Source organism: Pleurodeles waltl, chromosome 10, assembly GCF_031143425.1.
Source record: "Pleurodeles waltl isolate 20211129_DDA chromosome 10, aPleWal1.hap1.20221129, whole genome shotgun sequence".
Taxonomy (NCBI): domain Eukaryota; kingdom Metazoa; phylum Chordata; class Amphibia; order Caudata; family Salamandridae; genus Pleurodeles; species Pleurodeles waltl.
In genome coordinates this window covers 860375629-860393532 of record NC_090449.1, presented here as the reverse complement: position 1 = coordinate 860393532, position 17904 = coordinate 860375629, and positions in this window count along the sequence as shown.

The following is a 17904-nucleotide window of genomic DNA, read 5'->3' as shown; positions in this document are numbered from 1 at the left end:
GATACATTAGCTACCTGTGGATTCCTCACGGTCCCACCCGCCTCCCCGTTGCCTTTATGGTCTTGCCAAGTAATCCTTGAGTGCGCTCCTCTTGATCTTTGAGGGTGCAATAGATGTATATATATAATATATTTATATATATATATAGGTATATGTGTATATATCTTTATGTATATACTTGGTGTGTGTATATATTTTTAAAAGAAAGAGTTTTATATATATATATATATATATATATATGTACATAAAAAAGATTTACAGTTATTCATACAATGTGGTGTATTTTTACAATATAATGGATGTTGCTTTGTTCTTTCATTGCATTGCCTGGTTGTTCTCATGCACGTAAAAAATGATTGGTACTGACGTCCGCACGTCGTCGAGGACCTCTTATTGCCTGTATGACGTCAGACGGCGTCGCGTGCGAGACAGTGACGTCCTCGTCGACGTGCAGAGACTAGTAAGAAGATTTCCGTAGAATGCTGGCGCCATGGGAGTATTCATGAGGTGAGGAATCCACAGGTAGCTAATGTATCCACCAGAAAAGTCGTTACCGAAGGTAAGTAACTCGTTCTTCTGTTCCACTGTAATGTTTAAATGCTTTTAACAACCTTCCATAGTAGAATCAATTCTTTCACTTCTTGAGCTGCCCTATGTATGTGCTGCCAATCAATGTTTTAAGATGAAGTTTTCATTTTCAAAAACTCAATAACCTTATAGTAATACTTCATTACTTCAGGAGATGGTGCACCTGCTGATAAATCTCTTGGCGGCTGACTTGGTGGCCAATCTACACTCTTCTTGCACTCCATCCATAAGTCTTCTGAAACAACTCTAAAATAATGTAAAAGAGTGTTTAAATCTTCCCATAGGCATTTTGTAAGTTTCACAAGCCTATCTGTTGCTGGCACCATTCCACTGGTTTCTCCCTCAACCTGGGGTAGTCATTTGTAAATGACAAAATATCACTTCTACTGCAAGGGACATGTACAAAAGTCCCTCCTGGAATCTCTCTCATTGCTAAAACATTTACTGGCAATTTAATTTGTGATGCATTTACAGAAGGAGTATCTGAACCTTTCCTCTGACTTTCTCTCTTCTTGACCCATCTGCCTTCCCGTTTTTCTAATGCTCCCCAAATTTGTTCTCTCTCAAGTCGTTCTCTAAGATGTGTTTTCATCCCTGCAGACCTCATGTGTTCAAAATCTTCAGCTTTAAAATGTAATCTATAACTTCTTTTCAGGCTTTTTGTTTTCGTAAGATCAATTCCATATTGATCTGCTAACTCTAATAGCTGTGGAAGCACTTCAGCTGCTCCCTCTGTAATTAATGGACAGAAATATCTCAACTAAGCTTCAGTATACAATTCGAGTCTGTTTACTCCCATTGTCTCTTCAAGAAGCTCACCTGCTTCCATCGACAGGCTTGTCCTGTTTATAAACTCCTTTTCTCTGAAATGACATTCAATTGTTCCAACCACCTTATTAATTGTGGTGCTGTCAAACCCTGTAATGAAATATTACCAGGTTGCACACTCGGTAACTGTTGCTGCATTGGGCTCACACGTTGAGGAGTAAACAATTTTAACTCGGGACCGTTACAAGATCCAGCCATTTCAAAATTTCTAATAGGGACTAAATCTAATAATGACCTTGTTCTATTCAAAGTTTGTTTTACAGGCAACATTAACCTCATGTTTTTGTTCTGATTTTGAACTCCTTGATTATTTGCACTCTTATTGCCTTGGGCATATAAAGGCACAATTACCGACACTGCATCTGGGTTTAATCTGGTTTCTACATTCTGAGATTGCACTACTCCTACATTCTGCATTTGAGGCAGTAACATCGGAGTGGGCTCTGTCTGAACCAATATCGGCTCCTGTGAGGTCTGACCTGAGGATACCACTGGATTAGCAGTTGTGTTCACAACTGGTACATCTGGGTAAATCCTAGGAACAATAAGTTGTTGCAGCTGTCTATTATCTGACGACAGATTGAAACTACTCTGCATCAGTATTTGCACAAAAGGACTAGTCTGTACTGAGCTCTGGTTCACATTAGGATTAACCTGTACTGAACTCTCATTCGTATTATGGTTCCTCTGCATTGGAATTTGTACCACTGCAGCTGTTATTGGTGCAGTAGGGTTTGTACCATTTGTACTCGAACCCTCTTCAGCCACATACGGTGGCGGACGATTTCTCAAAATCTGTATAGTAAACTCATCATCGTCCGATTGCTCATCATTAATCAAAGACCTTTCAGGTTATTTTGATGTCTGCTCTTTAGCAGCTGAAGAAGAACTCTTTTTAGATTTCTTTGAAATTTTCTTTGCATCTTTCTCACTGTCTTCACTCATTGCAGGAAACAACCTAATACCTTGTAAGGTATCTAATCTCCACTGTCTCCGGTCATTGTCCCACCTAACTTCTGCTAGTGACTTCTCTGCTCTTCTCATTTTCCTTTCAAATTTCAATGCTTGCTGCTGTCTGACTACTAGCTCCGAAACTGTTAATGCTTCAAACTGAACTGTTCTTGTTGGAGGTCTTAGACCATACATCACCTGTCTCAGATTCTCCAAAATTCTCAAATTAAATGTACCATTTTCAGGAAACACTAAGCACCCTTCCTTCTTTGTGATTTTAATCCAATGTTTTAACCAAAGGCATGCTCTAGTACCGTTCTCCTCAATTACGCTATATATGCCAGAGTACCTTCTTGCGGATAAAATTCTCCTTGCTTAGCCGGAATATACTTTCCCTTAAGAGCACCTTTTGAAGCTTTGAAAAACTTCATTTTCACAAATTTATACCCATGAATCAATAATCAGGAAGTGACTGTAATCCCACAACCCTCTTCATCTCCCTTCTCAACCAATTGCCCTTCACGATTGTCCACCAATCAGTTTGCGACCCTTCTCACTAACTAACTTATGCCAGCGCGGCACAAAAATGATGTCACACTTACACACAGTGGCTGACAAAGTCTTTCGGCTTGTCCTCCTAAACTCAAAAACACTCAAAACTAATGCAAAATTAATTGCAAGTACTTCATCAAAACTAGTAATAAAACAAATTTGTCTATTTACTATAGATAGGGTAATACAATCGCTTCAGGAACCTTATGGATTTTCACTGATGGCTTTCGCTTTGTAACTATTCTTCTTTCTCAGATCCGCAAGCAAAATTCTAACCACAAATTTTACCCTGAACTGATCAATGGATACTGTCCTGGTGAACATAGGACTCGCTAAATCTCAGTAAAAAAAAAAAGGCCAGACACCTAACTTAACTCACAAACTGGACTTGCCAACCATGCCCGATTGGCCTACTAAATAGACATAGTACAACAAAAACCAAGGTGGTCATTACAACCCTGGCGGACTGTGTTAAAGCGGCGGTAAGACCGCCAACAGGCCGGCGGTAAAAAAATAGCAATTACGACCGTGGCAGAAACCGCCAAAAAAGACAGCCACTTTAACACTCCGACCGCCACGGCGGTACAAACAAACAGCACGGCTGTCACCGCCAACAGACAGGCGGGAGACAATGTACCACCCACACTATTATGACAGGCCAATCCACCACCTTTTCCGGGGTGGATTCACCGCGGATAAAAACACAGCGGAAACAGGAATTCCAAAGGGAAAACGCTCACCTCTACACACCCCACGAGGAACGAGGACACCATGGAACCGGAACTCCAAATTCTACCTGCGATAGTCTTCCTGCTCCTCTACCAGGAGCACGAACGCCGGCGGCGAAGACCACGGTGAGTACTGCACCTACGACACAGGGGAGGGGGGAGGGAAAAAACAGGGACACGCAACACCCCCACCCCCACCCTCACCCACTTCGACACACACACTAATACATGTTGATACATTACAGTTACACCCTCCAAGCCCCCCAGAAGAATGCAAAGACAAAAGCAAATGAGTGTAACCATTGTAATATATTAAAATCCAGTACGCAAAAATATATATACACTATAAACAAATATATACACCAATAATACAAGTCCAGGTATTGCACCATTTATAGTCCGGGGACCAATGAGCCCAAAATGCATGGGCGAGGCCCACACTCGATACCCGATCAAAACAGAGAGAACACTGCAGGGGCATCAGATAGAAATACAACAGGCACCTCAGGGGGAAAGGAAGGGGGGGCACCTCAGCCGGATGACTGCACAACGCCAGATCCACGAGGGGGCTCAATGCCCACTGTTCAATCCTGGGGAGTGCAAAGCCACAGTCTCTCAAGTCCCTCCAGTCGGTGGTTTGCCCACTGTATTATCCTGGGGAGTGCAAAGCCACAGTCTCACAAGTCTCTACAGTGGGTGGTTTGCCCACTGCATTATCCTGGGGAGTGCAAAGCCACAGTCTCTCAAGTCTCTCCAGTGGGTGGTTTGCCCACTGCATTATCCTGGGGAGTGCAAAGCCACAGTCGCACAAGTCTCTACAGTGGGTGGGTTGCCCACTGCATTATCCCGGGGAGTGCAAAGCCACAGTCTCTCAAGTGGATAACAGTCTCCACTGGTTCTGGAGGGGGACTGGTGCCCAGAGTGCTTTATCCTGTGAAGGACAGAGGTAGTGGATGACAGTCTCCACTGGTTCTGGAGGGGGACTGGTGCCCAGAGTGCTTCATCCTGTGAAGGACAGAGGTAGTGAATGACAGTCTCCACTGGTTCTGGAGGGGGACTGGTGCCCAGAGTGCTTCATCCTGTGAAGGACAGAGGTAGTGGATGGATGTCTCCACTGGTTCTGGAGGGGGACTGGTGCCCAGAGTGCATCACTCACCCTGTGACGCACCCAGTTGCGTCAGTGCCCCTGCCGCTCATGGGCTAGCAGTGCTTGAGTTGGCGGTGCCCTGTTCAGCGGTGCCTGAGTTGGCAGTGCCCTGTTCAGCGGTGCTTGAGTTGGCGGTGCCCTGTTCGGCGGTGCTTAATTTTGCAGGGCCCTGTTCATCGGTGCTTGAGTTGGCGGTGCCCTGTTCAGCGGTGCTTGAGTTGGCAGTGCCCTGTTCAGCTGTGCTTGATTTTGCGGTGCCCTGTTCAGCAGTGCTTGAGTTGGCAGTGCCCTGTTCAGCGCTGCTTGAGTTGGCGGTGCCCTGTTCAGCGGTACTTGAGTTGGCGGTGCCCTGTTCAGCGATGCTTGAGTTGGTGGTGCCCTGTTCAGCGGTGCTTGATTTGGCGGGGCCCGGCCCAGTGGAGCTTGTGCTGGTGGTCCTTCATGGCTCAGCGGGGCTTGTGCTGGCGGTCCTTCATGGCCCAGCGGGGCTTGTGCTGGCGGTCCTTCATGGCCCAGCGGGGCTTGTGCTGGCGGTCCCCTCCTGGGCAGCTGGGCTGCGGCTGGCAGTGGTCTCCTGGGCAGCTAGGCTGGGGCTGGCGGGGCCCTCCTGGGCAGCTGAGCTGGGTCTGGCGGGCCCTCCTGGGCAGCTGGGCTGGGGCTGGCGGGGCCCTCCTGGGCAGCTGGGCTGGGGCTGGCGGTGGCCTCCTGGGCAGCTGGGCTGGGGCTGGCGGTGGTCTCCTGGGCAGCGGGGATGATGTTGGTCTTCTCCGCCGTGCAGCTCTTCCCAGACTTGCCGGGTTTCTTATGGCCCTTCCCCACCTTGGGAGGTGTAACAGCTGACTCCACACTCCCACCGGAACCCCTGGGAGCGGCTTTGGTAGCTGGAGTCTTCCCCCTCTCCCGCCGGGCACTGGCCAACTTCTGATGCTTCACAGGGGGGAACTGGCTGTGCTGTGGCTCCGTGCCACACTGGCTGTCCTGGTGGCCGGTGCACTCCCCATACCTGTGACAACAGGCATCACTGGTCCCGTAGATGTTGTGGCTGAGATGCTACTTCGGGACCTATGAGATGGACGGAGTTGGGGAGGTGTGGGAAAAAGGTCAAGGCTGGACAGCAAAATTCTATTGGACACACTGGGACGGGTAGCTGGAGGGGGTTTGGGAGTGGAGGAAGAGGTGGTGGTAGTAGGAGGTGTACGTTTGTTGACTTTGGGTGCAGGTGCATGCGCAGGAGGCTGTCGTGAGGTGGATGGCTGTTGGGTGGGTGTGTGCCTGCGTTTGTGTATCTTGGGAGGGGGTGTCACAGACGCACTGGGAGAGGACACAGGGGACGTGTGAATGGTAGTGGGGGTGGTGACTGCACGTGAGCGGGGTGTGCTGGTGGGTGTGCTGGTGAGGGACGTAGTGGCTGTAGAGGTAGTGCATGCAGGTGTGAGTGTAGACGAGACTGGGAGGGAGGAGGGAGATGATGAGGAGGGGGACACAGTGGAGGCAGTGGATGTTGGTGTGTCTGCATGAGTGTGTTGCTTGCGTGAGTGCCTGTGGGATGTGTGGGGCTTATGTTTGCCTGAGCTTCCCTTGTGTGGTGAGGTGTGTGCAGGCTGGTCTGATGGTGTGCTTGGGATAGGCAGAGGTACAGGGGATTGGGTCTGGGTGGAGGAAGTTGGAGGGGGGAGGCTAGAGATGGGGACAATGGCTGCCATCAGTGCTGAGGCCAGAGTTTGAAAAGCTCGGTGAAGGGCCGTCTGACCAGAATGAATGCCCTCCAGGAATGCATTAGTTTGTTGCAACTGCCTTTCTACACCCTGGATGGCATTCAAAATGGTAGACTGCCCAACAGTGAGGGACCTGAGGAGGTCAATGGCCTCCTCACTGAGGGCAGCAGGGGTGACTGGGGCAGGGCCTGAGGTGCCTGGGGCGAAGGTGATGCCCACCCTCCTGGGTGAGCGGGCACGGGGTGAAGGCTGAGGGGCTGCAGGGAGGGCGGTGCTGGTAGGGGGGGTGGCGGCTGTACCTGTAGATGCGGGGGGCACAGATGTTGCCGCCACCACAAGGGAGCTCCCATCAGAGGACGAGTCCGTGTAGCTGGTGTCAGCTCCTGTCCCCGCCGTGGACCTCCCCTCGCCCTCCGTCCCACAATTCTGAGTCCGTGGTCTCGCCCTCCAGGGCCATGTGGGATGCAGCTCCCTCGTGCTCCGGTGCAACTGCTCCTCTGCCTGATGATGCTAATGCACACAAGAACAGGAAGACCAAAAAAAGTGGGGGGACAGAAGAAAGACATGTTGAGTGCATGGATTACTGCTACTGTTGGCGGACAAGACAGACACAGGGGCCCCCTGCACTACGCCGCACTCTTGGGCTCCACAGTGCAATTCCTGGGAAATGGCCTACAAAGCTATGGACGACATCTGCACACATAGATGACACAGGGGCATGAATAGCTGTACTTGACACTCTACAGAGTTGGGGTGGGGGGCCACAGGGCCATGCCTTATGGAGGGGCCTAGCCTACGGAACTCACCCTGGCCTAGGGAAACCCACGGCCCTCCACCTCCACCCAGACAACTCCACTGCGCGCAAACTCAGCTGAATGAGAGTGTACTCACCCCCTTGTGTCTGCTGTGATGCCCTCAAGCGCCCATCCAACTCCGGGTAGGCCACCACCAGGATCCTGAACATCAGGGGGGTCATGGTTTGAAGGGCACCCCTCCCACGTTGGGAGTCCATCCCCAGCTGAGCCTCCGCCGTCTTCTTGCTCCAGCGGCGAATGTCCTCCCATCTTTTTTGGCAGTTGGTGCTCCGTCTGTGGTAGACCCCCAGGGTTCGGACGTCCTTGGCGATGGCACGCCAAGTATCTTTCTTCTGGTGGGCGCTGACCTACATGAAATGTACAGGGGAAGAAGAGAAGTCATTACCACCTGCACCGTCAAAGTGAGTGGCCCCCATCCCTACCCTTGCCATGTGGCACATGCACTCACCGTCTTACATGCACGCAGCACTCTGCCCCCTTCCTTCTTACATCCAGCCCTCTCCACACAGGCATAGCCCATACAACATGCTCCCTGTGTACTTACCTGTTTGTCTGGAGGACCGTAGAGTAGCGTGTACTGGGGGAGGACCCCATCAATGAGCTTCTCCAACTCCTCCGATGTGAAGGCAGGGGCCCTTTCCCCAGACGCACGAGCCTATGTATCTTCCAGACTGAGGTCACAGCAGCACTTGCAGTGTAGGTCCTCTCCTGTCGAAGATCAGGTATCGAGTGACTGAAGTGATAGAAAATGGCGCTCACGTCCACGGCGGTGCGTACCATCACCACCGGCGTACATCGTCATTGGCTCATGGGACCCATAGGGTCCAATATTAACCAATGCAGCATTGCGCCGCAGTCTCCGACCGCCTACCGCAGTGGTGTACAACGCCAGCGCAGTGCCCTCACATCCCATTGTCCCACTTTACAGGTCAAGCAGCCGCCATTTCAGGGGCCCACATGGCCTCATTTTCAACTGCATCACACATACCTAGGCCTAGTGTCAACACACATACAGGCCACCTTTTGTGTTTGATTGGTGTTCTGTGTAAACTGTGGGTACGTACCTCTGAGTTGTTTGACTCTGTGCTCGCTATTGTCCTTCATAGGCACCGTCCGCTGGGACATGTGAGGAGATGGCGGCATCCTCCGGTGTACCGACCGTTGGTGGACCTATTGACAATAGAGGAGCGACATTTGATAATCACCTACAGGTTTGACTGTGCCACAATACAGGAACTGTGTACCCAGTTGGAGACAGACCTGATGTCAGAAATCCGCCATCCCACAGGAATCGCCCCTCAAGTGCAGGTGCTGTCAGTGCTCCATTTCCTTGCAAGTGGGTCATTTCAAACAACTGTGGTCATGGCATCAGGGATGTCCCAGCCTATGTTTTCCAGCGTATTGTCCAGAGTGGTGTCTGCCCTTCTGAAACAAATGCGGAGCTACATCGTTTTCCCTCAGGTGGAGGATTTGCCTACAGTGAAAGGTGATTTCTATGCCCTGGGACATATCCCCAACATCATAGGTGCCATTGATGGGACACATGTGGCTTTGGTTCCCCCCCCCCCCACAGGAGTGAACAGGTGTACAGAAACCGGAAGAGTTATCATTCTATGAATGTACAGATGGTATATTTGGCAGACCAGTACATCTCCCATGTGAATGCCATGTTTCCTGGCTCAGTGCATGACGCCTACATCCTGCGGAATAGCAGCATCCCTTATGTGATGGGTCAACTCCAGAGGCACCGTGGGTGGCTATTAGGTGAGGCCCTGGAAGCAAGACAGTTGGAATGGTTGTCTGGGATTATCCCTACAGGTTAGTGTGTGTCTAACAGTTGTCCCTCGCCATTTGCAGGTGACTCTGGGTACCCCAACCTGTTATGGCTACTGACCCCAGTGAGGAATCCCAGGACCAGGGCAGAGGAACGATACAATGAGGCCCATGGGCGAACTAGGAGGGTGATCGAGTGGACCTTCGGCCTCCGAAAGGCCAGGTTCAGGTGCCTCCATATGACAGGTGGATCCCTATTCTACTCACCAAAGAAGGGGTGCTAGATCATTGTGGCCTGCTGTATGCTTCACAACTTGGCTTTGCAACGGCAGGTGCCTTTTCTGCAGGAGGATGATCCAGATGGCGGTGTTGTGGCAGCTGTGGAGCCTGTGGACAGTGATGAGGATGAAGCAGAGGAAGAAGACATGCAGAACAGGGACTCAGTGATCCAGCAATATTTCCAGTGAAACACAGGTGAGAATACAATCATGCCTACTACATGTACTTTTACACTACTACCTCTCTCCTGTCTGTCATTTTCACCCAGTGTATGGTCACTGAGTAGTCACTTTCCCTTACGGTTTCAGAGATGTGGGTCCCACTGTGTGCCATCTGCTTAAATTCCTCATGGACTAGAGCTGTGTGACATAGGTATGTTGACATTACTATTTCAAAAACATTTGGTCACTGTAATTGCAAATACACTATTTTGAAATCACAGACAGACTACAGATCATATTGTGCTTTAGGTGTGTTTATTTAAATGCAAATTATTGGAGGGGGAAGTTAAATGGTGAGGGGTGATGGCGGAGGAGTGTCCATGGCAGAGTGCAGTCTATTAGTCTCACAGGTGCATTGCCCATATGGGCATAGGAAGTGGAGCTGGGGCAGTTTAATTATGGACAGGGTGACAAAGTGGAACAGTAGGATGACAATCAGGGTGGTCTCATTTCTTGGCGGGGGTCTTGGCATCATTCTCTGTCTTGTTCCTGGATCTCAGGGACTGTTTGCGGGTGGTTCTACGTCTGTAGGGGGTGGGGTGCTGGTGAGGTGGTCCTGTGGCTGTGCCTCCTGTCCACTAGCGCCGGCGGAGGTGGTGGGCAGTTCATCGTCCATGCTAGTGTCAGGGGCCCCTTGTAGTGCCACAGTGTCCCTCCTGGTGTTGAGTACTTCCTTCAGCACCCCTACGATGGTGCCAAGGGTGAAGCTGATGGTTCTGAGTTCCTCCCTGAAGCCCAAATACTGTTCCTCCTGCATGCACTGGGTCTCCTGAAACTTGGCCAGTACCGTTGCCATCGTCTACTGGGAGTGGTGGTAGGCTCCCATGATGGAGGAGAGGGCCTCGTGGAGAGTGGGTTCCCTTGGCCTGTCCTCCACCTGTCGCACGGCAGCCCTCCCAGTCCCCTGTGCTCCTGGGCCTCCGTCCCCTGGACCGTGTGCCCACTGCCACTGTCCGCAGGTCCCTGTTGTTGTTGGGGTGGTGGGTTATCCTGGGTTCCCTGTAGTGGTGGACACACAGCTGATTGACGTGTCTTGGAGACGGAGGCATGGGCCCGCTGGGTGGGTGCTGTGCTGGTGTTTCCAGAGGGGGGAAGGTCTGTGGTGGCCTGTGCCTGTGTGAGGGGAACCGACTGTCCAGAGGTCCCCAATGGTCCGGGCTGGTCATCTAGATCCAGCTGGACAGAGGTGCTGTCATCACTGTGGGCCTCTTCTGTGGGTGGAGTGGACATGTCTGGATCCTCCTGTCTGGTGACGTTGGGTAGGGGTCCTCCAGGGGTGGAAAGGCATTATTATTGCATCTGTGTGTGGCATGGTGTGCAATGGGTGGGTGACCGTGTACCTCAGTGCTGGCATTCCTGTGTGGGAGCTTGTGTGGTGATGGTTTAGGGGGTTGTATGGGTATGTACAGTGTGCATGCTTTAGTGATGGGTGTCCATGCTTTGTTTTTGCATGCAGGGCTTGGTGTTTGGATGGGTGGTTTGTGATATTGGTACATTTGTGAGGAGTTGGTGTGATGGGGGTGAGGGCGAGGGTGGGGGTGTGGATAGCATGCAGGTAGGGTGGGGGATGTAATAGTAAAGCTTTGACTTACCAGAGTCCATTCCTCCAGCTACTCCTGCGAGGCCGTCAGGATGCAGAATCGCCAAGACCTGCTCCTCCCATGTTGTTAGTTGTGGGGGAGGAGGTGTGGGTCCGCCGCCAGTCCTCTGAACCGCCAGGTGGTATCTTGAGACCACGGAACGCACCTTCCCCCGTAGGTCGTTCCACCTTTTCCTGATGTCCTCCCGATTTCTTGGGTGTTGTCCCACTGCGTTAACCCTGTCCACTATTCTTCGCCATAGCTCCATCTTCCTTGCAATTGAGTTGTGCGGCACCTGTGCTCCAAATAGCTGTGGCTCTACCCGGATGATTTCCTCCACCATGACCCTGAGCTCCTCCTCCGATAACCTGGGGTGTCTTTGCCGTGCCATGGGGTGGTGTAGGTGATGTGTGGGGTGGAGTGTGTCGTGATAAGTGTGGTGGTATGTAGTGGTGTGTTGTGTGAGGTGCGTGGAAGTTGTGTGGGTGATGGTGTTATGTGCCTGTGGATGCTTGGTAGTTGTTTGTGGTGTCTCTCTCTGGCCTTCGTTCAGGATTTTGATCGTAGGGGTTTGTGGGTAATGTAGGTGTGTGTTTTATATTGTATCGGGTGTGTGGGTGTGGTGTGTGTATGTGTATCAGGTGTGTGTGTTTCGAATTGTCCAATGTGGCTGTGTTTTGTAAATGTGTGTGTATTTTGAGTGCGGCGGTGTGTACCGCCAATGGAATACCGCGGTTGAAAGACCGCCGCGTGGATTCGTGTGCTGTGATGGTGTGGGCGTATTTCTGTTGGCGTGACGGTGTCGGTTTTGTCTTCGCCAGTTTATCACTGACCTTTGGTGTGGTGGACTTGTGTGGGTGTCTGAATTTTGGCGGTTTCCGAGATGTGGGTCATAATGACCGTGGCGGAATTCCGCGGCCGCGGCGGTGTGTTGGCGGTCTTCTGCACGGCGGTAAGCGGGATTTACCGCCAATGTTGTAATGAGGGCCCAAGTGTCTCAATACACTTTTAATACACTCTGGAGTCTTAAACCTACCCTGTGAGGTCCGTATGCCAACAACCACATGGACAGTTTTTCTGAGCACCAAGCGCCGTACACGTGAAGTTCGCCGACTTACCTACTCCCACAGTTCAGAGTATGCTGACTCTTTCTTTAACCACATTTGGAGACGCCAACTCCCCTAAAATCTCTCAAACGACTCAATCAACTGCAAATTAGCTAAAGCTGAGCAAGCGCATAATCTACTTCATTTAATCTAACAACAGAATCCTGAGAACATTCCCTATCAACATCGGCAGACTCTAAGGACTGGGGAAAGTCACTTTTGGCATTTAAGGATACATTGGAGAAGAAGATGAATCCCTATTATACAACAACTTCAAGAACAAAATCAAAACAATCAAATCAAATTACACAACTTTTGACATAAACTATGACAACAGTTAAAGGGATACTAACCATCATATTCTGCTACCAAAACTGGTAAAGCAGAAATCTCTGCTATATTTTAGTCACAGCAGACTAGATAGCAGATTTCATACTATAGGTCGATGAACCGATCCGAATCTGCTTTAAAGAAAATGTCAGAGGCATCAAATTAAATATCAAGCAATTCTTAATACATCATTATAGAATCAATACAAGCATAAATAACCACACCAGTTTATTATCAAGTTAAAATATTTATTTCCCTGTATTAACAATACTAAAGTCATGAAAATAATTCTCAAGTTCAATTGATACATGTAAAGAAACAATAAAGGCTGATTGAATCGACAAATGTACCTAAGCTTAATAAAAGAAGTTAAAAGCAACTCAATAGAGAATACACAAAGCCATAGCAAAAGAATCTGAGCAAGAGAAATTAAATACATTGAATCAACAAATGGAAAGAGTCAATGACCATTCATGATTTTGAGAGTAACACCTCACTAACCACTAATTAGCATTAACATGTTGGGCTTCATGTAAAAGATTTAGGGCCAGATGTAGGTACGTTGCAAATTGCATAGCAGTATTTAAAAACAGTACCAGTTGGTACCTGAAAAACAAAAGACAAATATGATATGCAATATACAGATCTATATATTACCCTATCCTTAAGGCAATCAGCAAATCAGATTATAGCTTCTTCAGGGGCACAGCAACATCAGCATCAGAACATGAACAAGGTAAAGAAGATTGGTTTAGAGTTTGGACTATAAGATTACTAAACCATCAAAACATTAGTTGAGTATTGAACAGACATAGTAAAGTCAGAAAATAATAAAACACCAGAATGTCAGTGGCAAAGCATGAAATGTCAGAGTGACAGATCACATGAAGTAAAGTCTCTGGAACCCAGGATACAAGAGAATCTCAAGAACAATGACTACCTGACCAATAATGACTGAACATTAAATTAAACTTGCCAAACTCTTGTGATTGGCTAAAACATAAGGTAAGAAAAATATGTCCTATGAGAAAGTTAACAGATATCAAAACTAAATAAAATGTTAGTTGTGACAATTTACATTTGCTGTTGTTCCATTGTCGAAACTCAAACCAATACAGAATGTCTTGTACATCCTCTTCTCCAGCTGCATCTGTAGACCCATTGTTTTGGCACCTTCTGAATACACTGTTACTTGGACAGTTATTACAAAATATGGAAACATTTCTTCCGCACCATTTCCTCAAGGTAAAAACATAAGTTAGAAACATAACTAAAGGCAAATATGTGAATACAATGAATAAAGTCTGTTAAGCAACGGAATACACTAGAAACATTTAGTACAGGTAACATTGCACAGTGACCTTGCCTCTGCTTCAGCCCAGCAGAGGCCACGAAATACACATTTTATTTCAGCATTTGTTTTAGCAGAGAACATGCTCTTAAAGAGACAGAATATTTTCCATCACAGTGTTAACTTAACATTTACAAACATATGTAGGCCTTTTCACTCGATGGTGGCCACTAACTAGATCACAATTCTCGCAAACATAAATTTATAATCGCATTAATTCACACATTAGTATATAAGTATGATTACGTAAAGACAACATTATTTACAACATCATCTCATCTCTCACACTTGCACACAAAGCGTTGAATGATTGTGGACAGTTGTGGAAATGTGCCAGCGTGCTTCCTGATGCGCTCTCTTCATATTAGTGTCCTGCAGGAGTGTTTACTTTTTCACTGCTTCTGTGAAAAAAAATCATATTTTTGTCTGATTAGTCCATCAAGGTGCCCAAGCTATACATATTAAGTGTCCTTTCAGTTCAAGCTGGTTCACTGAAATGCGGTTATTATTACAGTAAGTTACAACTGAGAATGACTCAGACGTTAATATTTAATCATGGAATGAGCTCCAATGTTTCACAAACAAGCCAACAGTTGGTAGGTAATGTATTTGCAAGGAAAAACTTGTGTTTGCATAAGATATGACAAAGGATTGGTATTAATAGCAGTATCCAAGCACAAACGGTTGTCGTCATGCCAGTTCTCGGGTCATCTGAGTGCACGCAGAACATGGCCACCAGCGGGCTTCCTGCAGCACAGCAAATTACAGCCTTCGGTTTGATAATCAGTTTTCTGTGCACATCTTCATCCGATTGTGGTCTATGAACTAAAGCACATCAGTAATATGAATCCTCAACTAAAAACAGAATGTTTCTGTAGCCCAAATAATATCTACCATGTACAAAATGTTCTTGTTCTCTAACCAGGGAAAATTACTGTCATATTGCACAATTTATTATTATTAATTGGTTTATAAAGCACAGACACATTATTTAAGGAAGTAAAAAATAAGATGCTTTGATATAATGTGCATATGAGTTTTTAATAAAATTAGAGATCAGAATGATTTTTATTTTCTTACACAGACTGCGTTACAGTGAGGAATTTAATTGTTTTGTTTGGGATTAAGAGTCAGTCGTTTATTGAGTCACCTGTCAAGGTTCTCTCAGCACGTCAGTAAGGGAGATGAGGAAGAACATTGTCTATAAAAAATTGTCAGGTCTATACGGTTAGGCAACCTTTGAATCAAGTAATTCATTACTAAATCAGACAGATGTTTAGTCTAATGAGGCCACCGTGTGGAGATTTTAGGAGAAGGTTTTAAGTAACAAGCATTTGCAAAACAACTATGCCTGGCTTTAATGTGCTAACGCATGCTTAGACAGTCACGCAGACACAGACATGCATAAATAGTGGTTTCATGCATTTATGTTTTAAAGCCAGCGCTATTGTCGTTGCAATTCTTTGTGAATTTCAGTATAACTAGATCATTGGCTTTTTGTACATGGCCAATTGACACAGTCTTTTTCAACCTGCATTGTGATGGACAAGATATTTATACATGGCAACATTTTGAAACCACAAAGAGGCAGATTTTGAAAAACAAATCAGGGGACTTCATTTACCCCAATGGAACACACTAAGGGGGTCATTCTGACCCTGGCGGCCGGTGGCCGCCAGGGCCACCGACCACGGGAGCACCGCCAACAGGCTGGCGGTGCTCCCACGAGCATTCTGACCGCGGCGGTTCAGCCGCGGTCAGAAGCGGCAAGTCGGCAGGCTCCCGCCGACTTACCGCTGCTCGGGGGAATCCTTCATGGCGGCGGAGCGCGCTCCGCCGCCATGAGGATTCTGACCCCCCCTACCGCCATCCTGTTCATGGCGGGAAAGCCGCCATGAACAGGATGGCGGTAGGGGGTGCCGAGGGGCCCCCGTAAGAGGGTCCCGCAAAGTATTTCAGTGTCTGCCTTTCAGACACTGAAATACGCGACGGGTGCCACTGCACCCGTCGCACCTTCCCACTCCGCCGGCTCGATTACGAGCCGGCATCCTCGTGGGAAGGGAGTTTTTCCCTGGGCTGGCGGGCGGTCTTTTGGAGACCGCCCGCCAGCCCAGGGAAAAACTCATAATACCCTCCGCGGTCTTCTGACCGCGGAGCGGTATAATGGGGGCGGAATTCTGGCGGGCGGCCTCCGCCGCCCGCCAGAATCAGAATCACCCCCTAAATCAAAGACAAGGTTAGGTGGAAGACAGATAAAATAAAGCCATTGCGGCTTACAAAATCGCAAGTCTGCCTCCTGAAACGGGTCTGTTGGGATGCATGTTTATTGCAATTTTAGCCACTTCCAAGTAGTCTCTAGTGAAACGTTTAGGGGTTGACTGTAACAAAGATGGGATGATAATCTACAGCAGTTGTGGGCTTTGTGGGAAAACGCAAAAAGCATTTACAAAATAACATGCTATTTTGCAACATGCTTTCATGTTTAACAGTGGCATAACAAAGGCCCCAGCAACCCTGCGGTGCAGTGGGGGCTGGGGTGTGGAGTGGGGGAGCTCCAGGAACCCCTCAGCACAATACCCTGCCCTGAGAGCTCCTAGTGAATCCGGAGAGGGGACCCCTCCATATACTTCGGACGGGGGCCCTCTCAAGTTTCTTTAAGCAAAAGATGTTTAACTCAATATTAGGTTAGGATCTCTACAGGAGAAGTGATAAGCCTGTGTTGTAAGGTTAGAAACATCTTATTAACAAGTGGTGACCGCTTTATTTAAAAAAACAGTCACCACAGAAAGATGTCTGAATGCCTCAGTGACAAAGGGGGACGAGATTGTAGAAGGAGCAGCTTGGGAGACAGCGCAATGAAAGGTTGAAGGTGCTGGGCTGTGGGCGGCTCTTCTTTTTGAAAACTGTTATAGCCTGACCCCACAATTACCAGCCAAAGCCTCTCACAAGCCTCTCACAAGATAGTTGTCCTTTTTTGTTGATCTCAAAAGACTCTGGAAGGCGAAGGTGAACTTGAGGTCAGGCATTTCCTGGTCTGCAAAGAGACAACTCTCTGGATAGGGCTACCATCTTAAGGTCAGGCAGCACCGAGTTAATTAAAAACATTAAAAATCCTTGCTACAGTGAAAAATACAAAAACAATTTCTTTAAGTGTAACAGATTATGTTTGATATATAATTAAATATGTCAAAAAAGAGTGATCAACGTTTGCTCTTTTCGGATTCAGAATAGTTCTTTATGGCTTGTAACTGAAGTTGTCCATCTGAGGTGGAATGATATACTAACCAGCCAGTTGCATGTTGTTGAAAAGTAATCCTCCTCTGAAGGCCAGTGGACAAACATTTTAGGAGAGTTGTCACAAAAGCTTAAAATGTAGTTTGAATGTGTAGCAAAATCTATGTATAGAAATTATGCAATAAATAAAGAATTCAATAAAATAAACCTTTAAAGATTGTAATGAAAGTTCTCTAAAGGAGGCGGAATAATACACTAATCAGCCAAAGGCAAGTGGTAAGAGAGTGATCCTTATCTGAGGCCCACTGCATGTAGATTTGTATTTTGTGACAAAAGTTTGAGCAGTCAGCTGCTCTTTCAAGCCAGAGCTAGAAAGTGGATTTGAATGAGGGGCAGGATCTGTTGTAAGTGAATTATTCTTCTGTGACTCCACCCAATCTCATCAACCACAGACTCTCCTTCCCCCTGCCCACCAGGGAACTCCGTTCAACAACCCTTGCCCTCACTCAAGTCACAAGAGTTGGACGTACCCGCAACTGAGGGCACTTCTTCTCCTACCTCGCCGGCCAAGGTTTGGTTTGATTGCCGCCCCCCAACACCTGCACATGACTTCAGGAGGAAGCTCAAGACATGGCTCTTTGAGGAGTAGCTACTGATTCTAATGACACCACTTAGCACCTGAATACCCCAAAGGGTGATAAGCAAT